Source organism: Portunus trituberculatus, chromosome 15 (assembly GCF_017591435.1).
Source record: "Portunus trituberculatus isolate SZX2019 chromosome 15, ASM1759143v1, whole genome shotgun sequence".
NCBI lineage: Eukaryota > Metazoa > Arthropoda > Malacostraca > Decapoda > Portunidae > Portunus > Portunus trituberculatus.
In genome coordinates, this window is record NC_059269.1 from 12704437 (window position 1) to 12722906 (window position 18470).

At 37.9% G+C, this 18470-nt stretch overlaps 1 long non-coding RNA gene across 1 annotated transcript in view; it reads left to right on the forward strand.

Annotated features, from left to right (window-relative positions):
- Positions 1-4267: 4267 nt before the first annotated feature.
- LOC123504345 overlaps positions 4268-18470 on the forward strand; it is a 70867-nt gene continuing 56664 nt past the window's right edge. The window contains exon 1 of the long non-coding RNA XR_006674825.1: positions 4268-4479. This is a non-coding gene — a long non-coding RNA (uncharacterized LOC123504345). The remainder of the gene's footprint in view (positions 4480-18470) is intronic.

Sequence of the window (18470 nt, forward strand, 5' to 3'; positions counted from 1 at the left end):
ATTAAGAACCGTCAGCGTGGGAAAATGAACGTATCCATGGATCTCTTATTTTTTTTCATCGTGTATCTTTTTTTTTTTTACGTGACAGTTGTGTTTTTAGTCTCTCGTTTCGTGTCTATACAAAATCTATACAAATAATGCAATATCGAGTCTCTAGCAAGGTTTACGAATAAGTTACATCGAAATACTCTTCAATGTGCTAAGTAAAAACTAAATTCGAAATAACAACATATTAATCCTTCTCATTCAAACCAAGACACCATTTGCTTTGAGCTCTTCAGTACTGGGACGCATTTTTACTACGAGCTTCGGTATGATTAGACGATTTTATTTACATTAGGAAGTTTCTATGGAGGTCAGAAGATTAATGCACAGGGTCTTCACTATCTTAATCTGAAACTGTATAAAATCGCCAAATAGTAAGCAGAATAAATATGAAAACACGTCATGGTACTCAAGGGGTTAACATCAAAGGGGAAACTTAACCCAAGACATACCAAAACACAACTTTAAAATACAACCACAGTTTCTATTAATAAAGACTCGAATTCTACCAGACTTCAACCTCTATCATACTACTTTTTTTTTTTTCCTCGTGTTATTTATTACTCTTCATAAACGGGTGACTGAGAGCGTTCAGGCTGATGGGCAGAGTAATAGGAGGTACATGTCCACCCAATCAAACGTGAAGTGTCAGCCATAAGTAAGATATTATTGATTTTGTGCCCAGGTTTAGCAAAATAATTCCCCACTGAGACCCGTTAAGTCCCTGTTCATTTACCATTTCAGTGTTGGTGAATATTATTACTGGAGAGAGAGAGAGAGAGAGAGAGAGAGAGAGAGAGAGAGAGAGAGAGAGAGAGAGAGAGAGAGAGAGAGAGAGAGAGAGAGAGAGAGAGAGAGAGAGAGATACCAGTTACAAGAAATCATCACTGTTTATCATGTACCCATTACTACCTTAACAAAACTAAACTTATAGAAACAGAGGGAAAAAGACTAAATTTATAGAAACAGAGAAAAAGACACACACACACACACACACACACACACACACACACACACACACACACACACACACACACACACACACACACACACACACACACACACTTACAAGGAAGATAACTGTAACACTGCAACTTGCTCTCAACATTCTCTAACGCGGATGAAAGACTCGAGGGCAGGATTTATACAAGACACCACCGCGGCCTTCAGAATAACAGAGGCAGTCTTGTGTGTAAAGCTTAATATTCTCCCTTAAACGCTGCCGCCGTGAATGTACCGCTTATATTTGTTCATGGCTGTCTTGCTGATAATTCATAGTGTCTGTGTTATCTAAGGTCAAATGTATGAGATTAAAATTACTTGCTTCTGATTTTTGTGGCTTCGATATGTCTGGTATTTAAACGCGTATGATTTTTTTTTCTATCTTTTTTTATGTATTTTCGAATTGGTATTCATATGTTTGTTTATTTTCCTTCCTCGTTCATCCAAGGTTGTGTTAATAAGTTTATGGTTTCTTCATATTTGTGTTCATGGTTTTATACTTTCGTCTAGTGGCATGTATGTATTTATTCACTTGTTTCATCTCACTCTCTCTCTCTCTCTCTCTCTCTCTCTCTCTCTCTCTCTCTCTCTCTCCCCGGTTATGCCAAAATTAATGATCGAGAAATGTGCCACAGAAAACAATGATCGAGTACAAATCTTAGCACTCTTGGGTTCCACTACATAAAAAAAAAAAAAAAAAAAAAAAAGAACAGCGAAATTGAAAGGAAAATCGAAGCGGATAAAAATAAATAAATAAAATAGTTGTTTGTATCAGCTGGATATTACAACAAGAAACAGATGTGGCGTGGTGGACCTTTCAAGACACCATCGGCAGTATTCGCGGCTGATATCGGGAAGTTATGAGGATCGAACTTCAAGAGCCTCTGGAAACATCTGCTGCCTCCCACACCTGGCGTAAGTTCAGTACGTGGGCGTTACAATAATCTTTCACAATGGTGCGTGACGTGAATCCATTTAGTTGTTATTGAAAGAGAAAGAAATACAGGTGCATGTGATTAACACCTTCATTACTGGGACACATTTTTACAGTGAGGTTTTGGTATGATTAGACATTTTATTAACATTATGAAGGGTCTACGGTGAACAGACGATTAATGGCCATAGCCTTCAGTATTTTAATGAGTACATAAGTTTCTGAAGTTGTAGAAAACCACCAGATAGAAAGCAGAAAAAATATGAAAACATTTTATGATACTGAAGGGTTAACAGTAAGTAAAAATTCAACGTAATTCAATGTTTATCAACGTACGCGACACATTGCCGCACCAGATTGTATATTTGTGGTGCCCTTGTAATAGGAACAAAAGACAGACGGTAAGACGGTATGGAATGCACGATAAGTAATACCAGGCTTCTCTTCGCAATGCTTCGGGGTCTCCTAAACTCCCAAGGTTACAGGGATAATTGGTCTGGTTCAGTTCCTTGCCTTATTTCTCTTTCTAGGACAATATACAAGAGATCCAGTTTGAATATAATAATGAAGGTAATTTTGAGACATGAGTTGTTAAAGATGTGTCAATACTCTCATTTAGTTATAAATAACCTGCACTGTGACTTTATTAATTCCCTCCAGCCTTTCACAACTTGCCGAGAAACTTTACAGCATCGAGTAGAGCCTGTAAATAATGAGCAACACATCTTTTCATAATAATCCCCGGTAATGCTGAGATCGCCATTATCACGGCATTGCACCAAGGAAGGAGACAATGGTCCGTATTCAGAAACGCTTTGCGCTCTCACCACGACTATTTTCGAAGCCCACAGAGATGATTAGCTGGATTTTCAAGAGCGTTTCTCCAGTTAATAATATAAAAATCTTGTCATTTTGCCTTTAAAACCCTAAAAACACCTTAAAAACTCGTGTAAACTTAAACAAACCCTCTTGAAATAGTGGAGGTGAAGCACAGAAGTGTTTGAGAATACGAGCCAATAAGCCAGCAGCCAGCCTCCTTGTTTTCCCATTGTCTCGCTGACTCCACTAGAAACAATGAGCGTTATCCAATACCAGGCCGTCTTGTCGACAATAGCGATGACAAATGTTCCTATATAAGCTGCTCTCGGCTCGGCTCGATCTGTGGTGCACTTGATAAATAAACGACAGCTCATTGATGTTTGCACGTGAGGAAGAATGCATGTTAAATTTCTAACTTTTGCTTCATAAGTATTGATCTATGCATCGTTACAAGGAACTGGCAATCAAGTGGCCCCTTTTTTTTTTTTTTTACTGCCCTTGGCCAGTTTCCCCTCTTGCAAGAAAAAAAAAGTACATTTAGGTTCAATCTGCATTAACATTATACATTCCTAATCAACACTAATGTTCTACCACTGGAAAATCAATTGAAGCCGTGAGTACAAAGCAAATATTAGTTAGTCATTAAAATATTACGTTTTCTATGAATGTCATCCCCGTGCGGTCAGCTGACAATGCTTCAACCCTTCTCTTATTAAATAATTATGCTGATATGTTTTTCGAGGTACTGTAATCCCAATAAATACAATAACGAGCCATAGTTATCACCTCTTATATTTCCACTATGACATGACTTCCGGCAGTATTCAGAAATGCCTTACCCTCACCACAACAATTTTCTATGGCCACAGAGACTACTAGCAGAATTTTCAAGACCGTTTCTCCATATGATAAACTAGAAATCTGGCCAATCTATCACCAGAACCATAAAACTATCCCTAAAAACATGAGTATTTATAATTGGAGACTTTGAAAAGCAGTGAAGGTGAGAGAACAAAGCTTTTCAGAATACGGACCTTCATAATTACACTAAGAATTGGCAATGAGAAAGATCTGCAAGTGTTCTCGCTCGGTGGTGAAGGAATGATAAAATGTTAATCTAATTATTCATACTGTTGTAGCTAGATATCAATTGTTATCTAGAAATGCATGGTAAACTCTGGAACTCCCTGCCTACTTCTATATATCCCTCTTCCTACAACTTGACTTCTTTTAAGAGAGGTTTCAAGACATTTGTCCCTGAATTCTGGCTAATTCTTCGCAAATCTTTAAGGGATATAGCATTTAAAGCGGCCATTTTTTAATCGTTTGTTGCCCTTGGTTGGTTTCTCTCCTGCATACGGAAAAAATGTGTACATAAGCATGTACTACTATATAATGCACGGGAAGCTGTACGTAACATCTTGGTCCCCGTTGAAATGGCGGAATTCATGAGTGTTGTGAACATGAGTGGTTACCTAAGTGTTGTGAGAACCAAGGCGAGTGTTTTTGGTGACTCAGGATAATTACGTAAGTGTTTTCATACCGGATATACCTTCTAAGGCTGCAGAAGGAAGCTGTGTACGGGTAAAAGTCAGCAGTGGACTTACCGAAGCTCTGTGACGTCAGGACAAAGGGAAGAGTTGAGGTCCGCCACTGCACTGATCGTCCTCGGTCCGCCGGTGAGTTTTCCTTCCAATGTTGCCAACCTGTGAAAGCTTCTTCGTCATACATTAACAGTAAAATTAACCTACATTTGACTTCAGCGCCCTATGGATTAATGTGAAAATACGTATATACTGCCACTTTTTTCTCATGTATTGGTACTGAGGGCAAAGTAATGAAGGAAATCTATGTAGGTCGTGTAGGGTGATCTCCGTATTGTTGGCAACACTACCTCACTGAAACACGGGAACCTGAGAAAGCGCAAATGGCTCTGAAGAAAGTCACTCTTGATACAGAGACTATGTCATTACTTTCTATCGTAATATTGATAGCTTAACTAACAATATATGACAAAACACAGGAATCACAGAGTTTTAATGTAGGTGATGAACACAGACGAAGCGAGCAGGGCTAACTATATATGTGTCATGATAGTCACCACGATGATCTGATTAGTTTTTCAAGACAGGGATATGGTCTTTAATTTGTGGCTTTTAGTAGGCTTATAGTACATTGACTGCAGGGTTGGTGTGGGTGAGGCTCGAGTCCCTACCGTGATTACATGCCATGCCAATGCTTCACTGGAAAAGATGGCCACAAATTCGTAACTTTTAATTGAATCTCCCATGCAGGAAAGAAGTGAGAAAAAGTATAAAGTGTGGGCAGGGATACTGTTAAGTGAATTTGTGGAAAAATATGCAAAACCCAGCTTATAAAGACTTACCGCTGCTGTAATTATCCTGTTAACTCGTATCTCTCTCTCTCTCTCTCTCTCTCTCTCTCTCTCTCTCTCTCTCTCTCTCTCTCTCTCTCTCCATGTTGTTAGTGTTGCGTAATGGAATGAAATTGCACGATAAGGACAGAGTAGTAAATGCTAATTAGATTATTTTGTGTTGTGTGATAATGTTGCTAACTTGACACGGTAACGCTCTCTCTCTCTCTCTCTCTCTCTCTCTCTCTCTTTAGTGTCAGAATCCCAGAAATCGAATGGTTATAACCGGTCAGTGTTCCGTAACAAGAAAAAAATAAAATGAAACACAAAAAAACAATATTTCTAGGTAAAGTATTACATTCAACGTAACCAACATTTTTTCCCTCCTTTTTTTTTCCAATCTGCGTGTAAAAACTCCTATTCGACACAAAGTTTAGTTGTCTGCGGGGAGTGGGAGAGGATATGTATCGATGGCGGTGGCGTGTGAATAGGAAAAATAATCGTGGATGCGAGAGTAAGTCAGAACTGTCATAAGAAATCGATGGTTGCAATGCCTCTCATTCCAGTGACGCCGACAACAAGTGTAGTCTGCTGTACCACGAATCTACAGAGCTGCAAACTGAGCGCATTCTAGCAGTTTTGAATTGAGAGAGAGAGGGGTATTACTGAGTCAGGGAATGGGGTTAAAGAGAAGAGATGGTTCGGAGAGAATGAAGGGAAGAGGTAAAAATGTGATTAAAAGTAGATTGTTGGAGAGAGAGAGAGAGAGAGAGAGAGAGAGAGAGAGAGAGAGAGAGAGAGAGAGAGAGAGTTTCCGAGCGGTCCAGGCTATCGTTTAACCTTAGCTCTGTACTTAAGATGTATTCATTTGGCTTAACTAAACAATTTTTTCAGTTATGTAAGAGGGGAAAGCTGACCAATGGCAACAAAAGATAGAAATAAAAAAGGTCCACTTAATTGCCAGTTCCCCTACAGGTCCGAGAGAGTTAGCCAAAAGAAAGGATAAATGACTTGAAGCCTCCCTCTTAAATATATTCCATTCACCTCTTTTAGTTATGTAAGACTGTCATGGCCAAAGGGAGAAACAAAATTATGAGATAACCCACTTAGGCGTCAGTCCTCAAAAAAAAAAAAAACTCAAGGAAGATTAACAAAAAACTACAAAATATCTTGAGTCTTCCCTCTAGAAAGGCCAGATTCGTAAAGCAACGTTTTGAGTCCTCCCTCTTGAAAGACCATATCTGTAAAAACACCCCTAAAATCCGTGTAGTTTCAACGAGAGCCTTTTGAATGTGGAGGTGCAATGCAGAAGTGTGTCAAATGAGCTCTTAGTTGTCATTAGCTGCACTAACTTCATGCACACCACTAGGAGAGGACTTCACCACACTCGGCTAACTCTCTGCATGGACCAACTTCAGGTAGAGAGAGGCACAGGAGTAAAGGGATAGTGGGAGAGAGTGTGGGTTGTTTTTTCAGCTGTTCATCATTGTAGTTCCCTTTGGTCACTTTGGGCATGACATAACGTGAAGCCAGCAAAGAATGGAAGTCAGTCAAGTCAGTCTGCAACCTCGTACGGTGTTCCTTCCTTCTGTTTATATTAGGTTGGACGTGCCAGGGTCTATAAAAGGAGGGAAAAAATATATATAAAACATGGGACACCAAGTAAGAAATATGGAAAAGAGACATCAGAACCTGGAGACTAAAGTATATCTGACGTGTGGGGAGGGAGTGAGGGAAGAGTCTCTCTCTCTCTCTCTCTCTCTCTCTCTCTCTCTCTCTCTCTCTGGGAATAAAAGTGCAGTAAAAGAGGAATTTGTAAGGACACAGTACGTACAATCAATATTTGGATATATGATACGTGCTGTTCAATATAGAGACCAAACCATGAGTCATTATTGCAGTATTCTCTCTCTCTCTCTCTCTCTCTCTCTCTCTCTCTCTCTCTCTCTCTCTCTCTCTCTCTCTCTCTCTCTCTCTCTCTCTCTCTCTCTCTCTCTCTCTCTCTCTCTCTCTCTCATTCATCACTCAAGACACGAACCAGTAATCATTGACCTCGATTGACGCTTGGTAATTAGGTCAGGTAATATCATGGGTGGCTGTACGTTAGATTGCAAGTTTGGGCCTCACTGCACTTCATAATAATCAGGAGGATGTGTTACTATTAGTTATCTCCGTATCTGTTCGCTAGTCTGTCCTCTCAGTACGGCCTGTTACAACACGGCCCCCTTTGTGTGTGTAGGTGTGTGTGTGTGGGTGGATGTGGCCCAGTCCTGATTAAAGAGTAAAGAGATTGAACAGAGAACCAGCTGGAAGTGAGGGAAGGAAACCAGCTGCGGGAAAAAAGACGAATTGTTTGAAGAAGGTCAAGAAGTAATTCAATTAGTGGTCAGTAGTAATTGATGAAAAAATCTTGGGCTGAACGAGACAAGGATTGGGGAAGGATTTGTCTAGGAAGAAGACAGATAAGAGTGAAGGGAAGAATTACTTGGGTTTGGATGGGCGAAGAGTGAGCAGGATTGAGGGTTTGCAAGTGTTGTTTAATACTGGAACACATTTTTACCCTAAGATTTGTATAAGATTAGATCATTTTATTGACATTAGCAAGGGTCTATAGAGGTCAGACGATTAATGGCCAGAGTCTTCACCATTTTAATCTACATCATGAGTTTGAGAAGCTGTAAGAAACGACCAAGTAATAAGTAAAATGAATACGGAAACGCGTCACGGTACGAAAAAGGGTTAGTGGTTTATTCTCTCAGCTGTATGTTGTGTTCGTTGGACTTATATCTTGCCTCCTGTTACTGTTTCAAATTTAGTTTATAATTAATGGTGTGTGTGTGTGTGTGTGTGTGTGTGTGTGTGTGTGTGTGTGTGTGTGTGTGTGTGTGTGTTTCTTTTTTTTTCGACTATCGTTTTATTTTTTATTTAGTTAATCCTGTTTATTTTTAAGGTTTGTTTTCTGCAGATATTTTGTGTATTTGTATATTAAACGTATTCCATTAATGTATTCTTGTGTTCATTTCATATTTCGTTACATATCTTTACATTTCACATTTCATTTCTCATTTTCATGCACAGTTTGAATTCGACTTAAAACTATTTAGAATTATGTTCCCAGTTTTTATTAATAGCATTTTATTTTCCTTTATTTTGCGTATAAAACATTACATCCTTGTGTCATTTTTACGTATAAATGTCACTTATGTATATATTTACACTTATTTGTATGCAAAGGTAATGGAGGTTAAGCTGCACGACCATATATTTGCTGCACCAAGAGGGAACCATCCAGTTAGTCCTAATGTTCACGTTTTACATCAAAGGCTAGCGAGATTCCACATGACAGACGCGTTCAAATTATACTAACATGAACGGGAGGTGAGGCTTTCCGTATCAAACAGATTTGTTGAAGGTAGAATTAATGTGGATGGCGTTTACCCTTATACAATATACACGAGGCTCTGTACAAGACTCAGGTGTACAAATCAGGTAGTAATAATTGTGGTGTGTTTAAGGTATTGTGGTGTTTCCCTCCTGTGTCGTGAGCCTTCTTTAGTCTTGTGGTGTGTTTTGTTGCTGGTGTTTGTGTTTCTACCGGTGGATTTAACCCTTTCAGTACCAGGACCCATCTTCATATTCATTAGAGCTACTATTTTGGCGATTTTACACAGTTTCAGAAACTTAGGTGGGGATTAAAATAGTGAAGTCTCTGGACCATTAATCTTCTGACCTCCATAGACGCTTCCTAATGTAGATATAATCGTCTAATCACACCCAAAACCCAAGGTAAAAATGCGTCTCAGTACTGAATGGATTAAAGTGTAAAATGTATTAGGTGTTGAAGTGTTTAGGTTCCGTGGCAAGAGTTCTGTTGTTGATGCTTTTTTATTAATGATGGTGGTGGTTTTGGTGGTGTTTAGATAAAGGTATGTGAAGATAATGTGATAGAATACACACACACACACACACACACACACACACACACACACACACACATAGGTCTCCCAGGGCAACTTGTCTTTCCCTGTGGTGAGAATGAATTAAATTAATGAATGTTTTAATCTTACTAATGCTGACGCTGGTTTCATGATCGTTTCCTGGTCTGTAGAAGAGTGTGTTTTAAACCTTCATTGTTATAAAGCGTTGGTTGAGTTCCTGATTTAATCTCTTCAGCACTGTGATGCATTTTAACCACGAGTTTTGGATATGATTAGACGATTTCATTTACATTAGAAAGGGTCTAGGGAGGTCAGAAGATTAATACCCAAAGTCTTCACTATTTCAATCTCCATATAAGTTTCTGAAGCTGTGTAAAATCGCCAAATAATAAGCAGAATGAATATGAAAACGTGTCATGGTACTGAAGGGGTTAAATAAAAAAATAATAAATAATAATAGAAAAAATAAATAAATAAAGCTATTATCACCCAGTATACGTGAAATCTGTTACCGAGGCTGATGTTTTTGTGATCCTTCATATTTAAACTCTGTAGTACTGGGACGCATTTTTACCAGGGGTTTGGGTATGATTAGATTATTTTATTTACATTAGAAAGGGTCTAGGTAGGTCAGAAGATTAATGGCTAGAGTCTTCACTATCTCAGTCCCCATATAGGTTCCATATAGGTTTCTGAAGCTGTGTAAAATCGCCAAATAGTAAGCAGAATAAATATGAAAACACGTCATGGTATTGAAGAGGTTAAGAACAACCAACTTTAAATCTTTAATAAAAAATTGTTTCTTGTGCATCCATGAAAACATTTGTGGCTTTAACACACCACCACCACCACCACCACCACCACCACCACCACCACTACTGACTTTCATCATCGCGTCAAGGAATTCTTTTTATGCACGAATACAAAATGAAAATGCAAGGAAACAGAGAAGAAAAATGTATTGGAAGGAAACTGTTGTCGTGGATGTATTTTTCAGATTGGAAATGTCCAGATGGTCGAACATTCCCGTGATTTACTTGTCTGGTGATTGTGATGCAGCCTTCCTCGTGAAACCCTGAAGCGCTTGGTGACTGGCGAGACTCCCTGACGTGTGTCCAACGAACAGGGGGAGACGAAAGAATAGAGAAACGTATCCTTGAAAACTAGAGGGAACATTATTAAAAAAAATATGAAGTTGACAGTCAGAGAGGAGAAGTGCAGTGTGTCCAGAAAACAGAGAATGTAACATAGGAAGATGAAAATTTAGGCCACACACTACTCAGGGAATGGGAGGCAGGGAGGGACAAGGGCTGGGACAGGGCGGGACAGAGGCTAAATGAACTTATTGAACAAAATAGAACAAGTGTGTCAGTGATAGAAGTGATAGAATTGGTAACCTACAAAGCGATACAAAGCGAAATAGGTTGAAAGAAGAAGAAGAAGATGGAGGAGGAGGAGGAGGAGGAGGAGGAGGAGGAGGAGGAGGAGGAGGAGGAGGAGGAGGAGGAGGAGGAGGAGAAGAAGAAGAAGCAGAAGAAGAAAAAGAAGAAGAAGAAGAAGAAGAAGAAGAAGAAGAAGAAGAAGAAGAAGGAGAGGAAGGAGGAGGAGGAGGAGGAGGAGGAAGGATTAACAGGATCCAGGAATGGGAGGCAGGAAAGCTAGCAGGGTAGTATAGCAAGGAAGGACTCAGCTCGCTCACCTCGTAACTGGCTCATTAGCTTTATTATTCCTGGATAAACACGAGCCTTTCCTTTTATTAGCATTTTTCTTATCCATTTTGACACTGTTACCCTCACATGACGTCGAAATCAGCCCAGTGCAAGCCAATGTAACAGCATGAACGTCGTAACATAAGCGACACACATTACTGGCGTCCCTCTCATTGGATTTATTAGGTAGCAAACATGGTATCTTACAAAAGGCCTTAAGCTTCCGATTGACTAGTACGGTGGTTTAATGTTATATCTTTCTCCTTAACCGCTTCAGTACTGGAACACATTTTTACCTTGAGATTTGTTGACGATTAGACCATTTTATTGACATGTAGGAAGGGTCTGTGGAAGTCAGGAGATTAATGGCCAGTCTTCACTATTTCAATCCCTCACCTGAATTTCTGAAGCTGTCTAGATTCACCAAATAGTAAGCAGAATGAGTATGGAAACGCGTCATGGTACTGAAGTGGTTAATCCTGAACACACACACACACACACACACACACACACACACTAGCATTAATATCAGCATTTTAAGGGGGTAAATGATGCGTCTTCTTAGATGATTTGTGATGACGAGACGAATATGCAATTTACAGCAATATACAAGATCGTTTTCATTGCATTTCTAATTAATCAAACTTCAGAATTAAATCACCCTCAAAATACTCTGAAATTATTTAAAAGATTCAGTGAAAATCATGCAAGAAGGAAACATCTGACTTATTAACGTGTGTGTGTGTGTGTGTGTGTTAGGATCATCCACAAGTACCTGTCTGAAGTCTCACTGAGGTTCGTTTTGGTGGTTCATTTTCAACAGAACCCTTGACTCAATAAAAGCACTGAACGATTCGAACCTTTGAAGCAGCTCGGTCTTACTTGATCTCTTCGAAACACGAGACGAAAGAGAATGAATGGGAAAGTGACAGCAGCGGTCATTTTCCCTTTTTTTTTTCTTTTCCTTTTCCATTTTTTTTTATTTTTCCCTTTCTTTTTTCTGCTTTCTTTTATCACTTTTCTATTTTTCATTCGTTTTTCCATTTTTTCTATTTTTTCCTTTCCTTTTCCCTTTCTATTTCCCCTTTCTTTTTATTTTTCATGGATTTTACCACTTTACCATTTGAAATCTATTAAACCTCGTTATGTAATTGAGAAGTTATTTATCTTTTCAACTAACCCTATGCTGTCCAACTTTATAATGCAAGAGTTAACCAGTATTCTCAATCATTCATACTTTTCTCTCGTAAACTCTGGAACTCCCTTCCTGCTTTTGTACTCGTATTTCCATATTCCTACGACTTGACTTCTTTTAATGGAATCTGTCAACAGAACCATCAAACCTCCCTTATAAACTCGTGTGACTGAAACAAAAGTCTTTTTAAAATGTAGGTTATGTAGCGACAATTTTTGAGAATCAACAGATATGAGGAGCTTCGTTCGTATGAGTGTTTTAACTATATATGAAGAAGAAATCATATTAATCTGTCAGTAAAATTGTCAAACTACCCTTAAAAACCTGTGTAACTGAAACAAGAGTCTTTTAAAAATATAGGTTATGTGGCCACTATTTTTCGAAGTACACAGATGAAAATCTTTTTCGTAAGAGATTTTATGCAATTGATAAAGTAGATATCATCATCTTTCAACAGAACCATCAAATTAGCCTTAAAAACCCGTGTAGCTGAAACAAAAGATTTTTGAAAATATATTTTATGTGGTTACTATTTTTCATAGCCCACAGAGATGATGAAATTTATCCATAAGAGTGTTTTTGCTATTAATAAGGTAGAAATCATGTTAATCTGTCAATGGAACCATGATAGGACCCTTAAAAAACCGTGTTACTGAAACAAGAGTCTTTTAGAAATACAACTTCCGTGGCCTCTAGTTTTAAACTTCCACAGTTATGAAGATCTTTGTTCGTAAAAGTGTATTTGCTTTTGATAAGGTAGATATCAATGTAATCTGTCAATAGAACCATCAAATCTCCCTTAAAATCCCGTGTGACTGAAACAAGAAATATATACTAGTTTATGTAGCGACAATTTTGAAAGTCCACAGATATGAGGAGCTTTATTCGTATGAATGTTTTACCTATATATGAAATAGAAATCATATTAATCTGTCAATAGAACTATGAACCTACCCTTAAAGACCTGTGCAAATGAAAGAAAAGTCTTTTAAAAATATAGGTTTTGTGGCCACTATTTTTTCAAAGTACACAGAGATGAGAAACATTTTTCGTAAAACATTTTATGCAATTGATAAAGTAGATATCATGTTCATCTTTCAACAGAACCATGAAATTAGCCTTGAAAACCCGTGTTTTTTAAATATATTTTATGTGGTTACTATTTTTTCAAAGTCCACAGAGATGATGAAATTTGCTCGTAAGAGTGTTTTTGCTATTGATGAGGTAGAAATCATGTTAATCTGTCAAAGGAACTTTGATACTACCATAACAAAACCGTAATACTGAAACATGAGTGTTTTTTAGAAATACAACTGTTGTGTCCATTATTTTTAAAATTGTACAGTTATGAGGAACTATGTTTGTAAGAGATTTTTTTTACTTTTGGTAATCTTGATAACAATGTTATCTATCAATAGAACCATCAAACCCCCTTTAAAACCAGTGTGACTGAAACAAAAGTGTTTTTAGAATATAGCTTTTTTTTTTGCCACAATTTTCAAAATCCACAGATAATAGGAGCTTAGTTCGTATGAGTATTTTTGCTGTATATAAAGTAGAAATTGTATTAATTTGTCAATAAAACTATCAATCTACCCATCAATATCCGTCTAACTGAAACAAGAGTCCTTTTAAAAATATAGGATATGTGGCCACTATTTTTAAGGTTCACAGAAATGAGAAGCATTGTTTGTAAGAGTTTTTATGCTCTTGGTAAAGTAGATATCATGTTAATCTGTCAATATAAACATCCAGGTACCCTTAAAACCTGTGTGGATGAAACAAGAGTCTTTTTGAAAATATATGTTATGTGGCCACAAATTTTCAAAGACCACAGAGATGATGAAATTTTTCCGTAAGAGTGTTTTTGCTATTGATAAGGTAGAACTCATGTTAAGAGAGAGGTCGCGAGACATTTGTCCCTGAATTTTGGTTAACTCTCGTGTCTTGTAAGGGAATTGACAACTTTTTTCCATATTTTGTTGCCCTTGGCCAGTTGTCCCTCCTGCATAAAAGAAAAAAAAAAAAGAAAACTTCAGTACTGGGACACATTTTTACCATGAATTTTGGGTATGATTAGACGATCTTATTTACATTAGGAAGAGTTTACGGAGATAAAAATATTAATGGCCGGAGTCATCACTATTCTAATCACCACATAAGTTTCTGAAGCTGTGTGAAATCACCAGGTAGTAAGCGGAATAAATATGAAAACGCATCATTGTACTGAAGGGGTTAAGAAGAAAACAATGATGATGATGATGATGATAATGGTGATAATCACAATAATAACTCTTTGTCCCGTTGTAAAGTCTATTTAAGTCTAACAAGGTCGCATTAATCTTGTTGCTAATGACTTCCTGAACAAGAAAATCCGTCCTAAACTGCAAAACCCTTTTCCAAATCCTAAAGAATGTAGGACTTAAAATTTCCTCTGATTTCAGCAACATTGAGGAAATAAACAGAATTCCCATACAGTAGTAAACTATCTTTACTGAATGTGTGTGTATGTGTGTGTGTGTGTGTGTGTGTGTGTGTGTGTGTGTGTGTGTGTGTGTGTGTGTGTGTGTGTGTGTGATGCAACGAAAGATAAATAAGGTACAATAATGATAAAAATAAAGTTGATAATATGAAGAGATAAAGAAAAGAAAGTAACGAATAAAGAAAGGAATGAATAATGAAGCAAATAAGAAAAGAAAACCAGCAATGAAATAAAATAGAGAAAAATAAACACGACAAAACTTAAATAAATAAAAAAAAAAAAAACAAAGATGAAGACAAAAGAGAAGAGAAAATGAACAAACGAAACCTCATCCTTACCACACATCCCCATCACATTACGTCAACAAAGCACAGCACAAAACACAACACCAGAAAGACCTGACACTCGCACTGCAGTAACATCTATTCACTGACACACCAAGGCGACAAAATAATATGGAAGGCAGCAAGTATGTAAGTGAATCTGTAAAGTGGGGTGTTGACTCTACCAACGAACGTGTGTGTGTGTGTGTGCTTGTCCCTTGAAAACGTTATCTAGGTACAGCTGGCAAAGAGAGAGAGAAAGAGAGGGGGAGAGGGAGAAAGAGGGAAGGGAACCGAGATGAGTGTTTTCGTGTATTCTTTGTGAGTATATTGGCGTCATCTGCTCTTCTGCTTCTCACGGCCTTGGCTCAAATGTTTGTTATTGTTAGTTTTTCGTCTGGCTGAGGACGTGTTGGTTTAGGAGACTAGCCCTGCCATGACACAGATGAAGTAGGTAGGTGTAGATAAATAGAAAGATGGATAGATAGATAGATTGATAGATAGATAGATAGATGGATAGATAAATAGACAGATAGATTGAAAGATAAATAGGTAGATACATATATACATAGATAGATAGGTAGATAGATAAATAGATAGATAGATAGATAGATAGATAGATGGATGAATAGAATGGAGAGTATAATATCTATCAATACAACTCCTCTGTTCATATTTCCTCTACACTTTCGCTTTCCATTTATCATATCTGCTTCGTCCAGTTTTTCCTTCGGCAAGCAATGATATTTTAGTCCACACACACACACACACACACACACACACACACACACACACACACACACACACACACACACACACACACACACACACACACACACACACACACACACACACACTATTAGGTCTTCATCCATCTCAATTCTTTCTTTCTTTCCTCTAATTAATGATATTGGATTAAGTCTTGTTATCTTATTTTAAGCTTCCAGACTGGCTGAGTTTAATTGTATTTTTTGTCTTACGTCTGAGTGCTCCACGTTATTGTTCCTTTCCATCATAGAAGTGACGAGGCTGGAAGGAATAGTGGATGGGAGGGAAACTGTAAAGTATCTCTCTCTTTTTTTTTTTTTTTCTTTATTTAAGTCCTTCAGTATTTAAACGATTTTATTTACATTATGAAGTGTCAGTGGATGTCAGAAGATTAATGACCAGAGTCTTCGCTGTTTTAATCACCCACCCAAGTTTCCGAAGCTGTATGAAATCGCCAAATAGTAAGCAGAATGAATATGAAAACGCGTCATGGTACTGAAGGGGATAAGTAAGATCAGACTGTACTTTATATCTCGTCTCGTAAAAGAACAACATATCTGCTGCTACATTTATTCTCCCTCCTTGTGTATTATCTTCAGCTAGTCAACTTTTATAAATATCACTGATGAACTTCTTTAATTTAGTGTAGTTTATACTATTATAGTAAGGGGCAACACCTCTTCTGCCGTTTGTTTCTCCTACGTGGTACACCTACCATTTATTATACCTGTAGATTGCCAATTTTAATAGACATTCAGTAAGGAACTCTGATTAAATGACGATGTTTTATCCTACTCTTATAAAAGCCAACATATCTGCTGCTGTTTGATCCTCTTGTATGAAGAGAGAGAGATAACATTCCCATCCTTACCAAATTAAAAGGCAATATAGTTTAGTTTACAGTCTTTTCTTCATTTTCCGCTAAGTAACCACATCCATACGTAAGGAAAAGAAGGTAAAGAAAGAAAAGAACACAACCTTCCCGGTCTTATCTCTCGAATGACGTCCCAACCAAGTCATAATTGCGTATTATCCCGAAGGTTCCAACAACACATGATCTCTCCTACCAAACGGCAATGAAGGTTTCTGCAAATACACGTGTCATTATTAGTACCTTGACACTTCCTTGCTCTTAAGCCTTTCAGTACCATGACGCGTTTCCATAATCACTTTGCTTACAATTTGGTGATTTTATACAGCTGCAGAAACTTATGTGGGGGATTAAGATAGTGAAGAGTGTGGCCATTAATCTTCTGACCTCCATATACTCTTCCTAACGTTAATAATATGGTTTAATCGTACACAAATATTAAGGTAAAAATGTGTCCCAGTATAGAAGGGATTAAAGTTGTATTCTTAAACACTATATTTCTTAATGTATGGTATTCTTAAAGGCCAGCGCGGAGTTAAATCTCGTTCTTATAAGTATTTCTCCTATTGACGGAAAGAATGCGTGCAAGATTATCGCTATGTTCATGAAAAACACTCATGGAAGCCTCTGGAACTCCCGCGATATCGTCCTAATTGTTGAGACGAGACGTGTTAGTCTGATGGACGTGTGGGCAGGAGAGGTGACGCGTTCCTCTGTTCTCTGTGTGACGCAGCATTACTATAGTCAGACACTCAACAACATGCCTCCTTTCCTCGTATTTATATGACGATGGTACGCTGTGTTTTCTGTTAGTCTGATGAATGTGTGGCTAGAGACGTGACGCATTCCTCTTGTGTGACGCGGTATTATTATGATTAGACTCTCCTCTTTTTCTGACGATGGTACTGTGTTTTTCAAGTGGGAGTTTAAAGTCTTGGTTACTAACAGTCTTAGTATTCATATATTTTCAACAGCAGTAGTGTTTTCCTTTGCATTTGAATGGATTTAAGTTACATGTAAACAGCAGCTTTTCTTTCAAACATATTTCTTGATTTATGTCTTTTCTTGTCTTTCTTGTTAGTTTCAGTGTGTGTGTGTGTGTGTGTGTGTGTGAGAGAGAGAGAGAGAGAGAGAGAGAGAGAGAGAGAGAATATCAAACAGACAAAAAACATCACATCCCATACATCTGGAAATCTCTGAACCACGAGTAATTTTTCATAAACACACACACACACACACACACACACACACACACACACACACACACACACACACACACACACACACACACACACACACACACACACACACCTAAGCTAGTCATGTACAGAGGAGTATATTTGCCAAGCTATACCCGTTGCTGTAAATGGAAGAGAACAGTTTGTGCAAGAGAGGCCCAACATTTTTCTCCTCACACCCACACGTAACTCACGACCGTAAATGGAAGTGCAAGTCGTATATGTGAGCTTCGTCATGAAACCCTTTACTTTTCACTGGCGCTTTGGTGATTCTGAAGGTGATCTGACAGCTGACGGTGCTAGATTATACAAGACAAGAGCTGGCGGATTCAGGCTTGGTGAATTTAGAATGTGGAAGCAGATGTGAATTAGTTAGTTCTCAAATAGGGTAGATGATTGAAGCTTGGTGAAATCGCGTAATGAAAAGAGATTGTAAGGTGGTAGGTGACTAAAATACGCTCTAAGATAAAAAAAAAACTAAGAATTCAAGATTGATAAGGTTAGATTTAGACAAACAATATGAATAAATTTGCTCTTGAATTAGACTTAGAGAAACAATATGAATGAATCGGTTCTTGAATTAAGTGGTTGATAACTGCAATAGACTCAGAAAAACACACACACACACACACACACACACACACACACACACACACACACACACACACACACACACACACACACACACACACACAAAGATAGATTCAAGCTAGACAAAGTTAGATTTCTAGGGGCAGTTTTCATAGACCAGTTCTTGAATAGAGTAGATGAC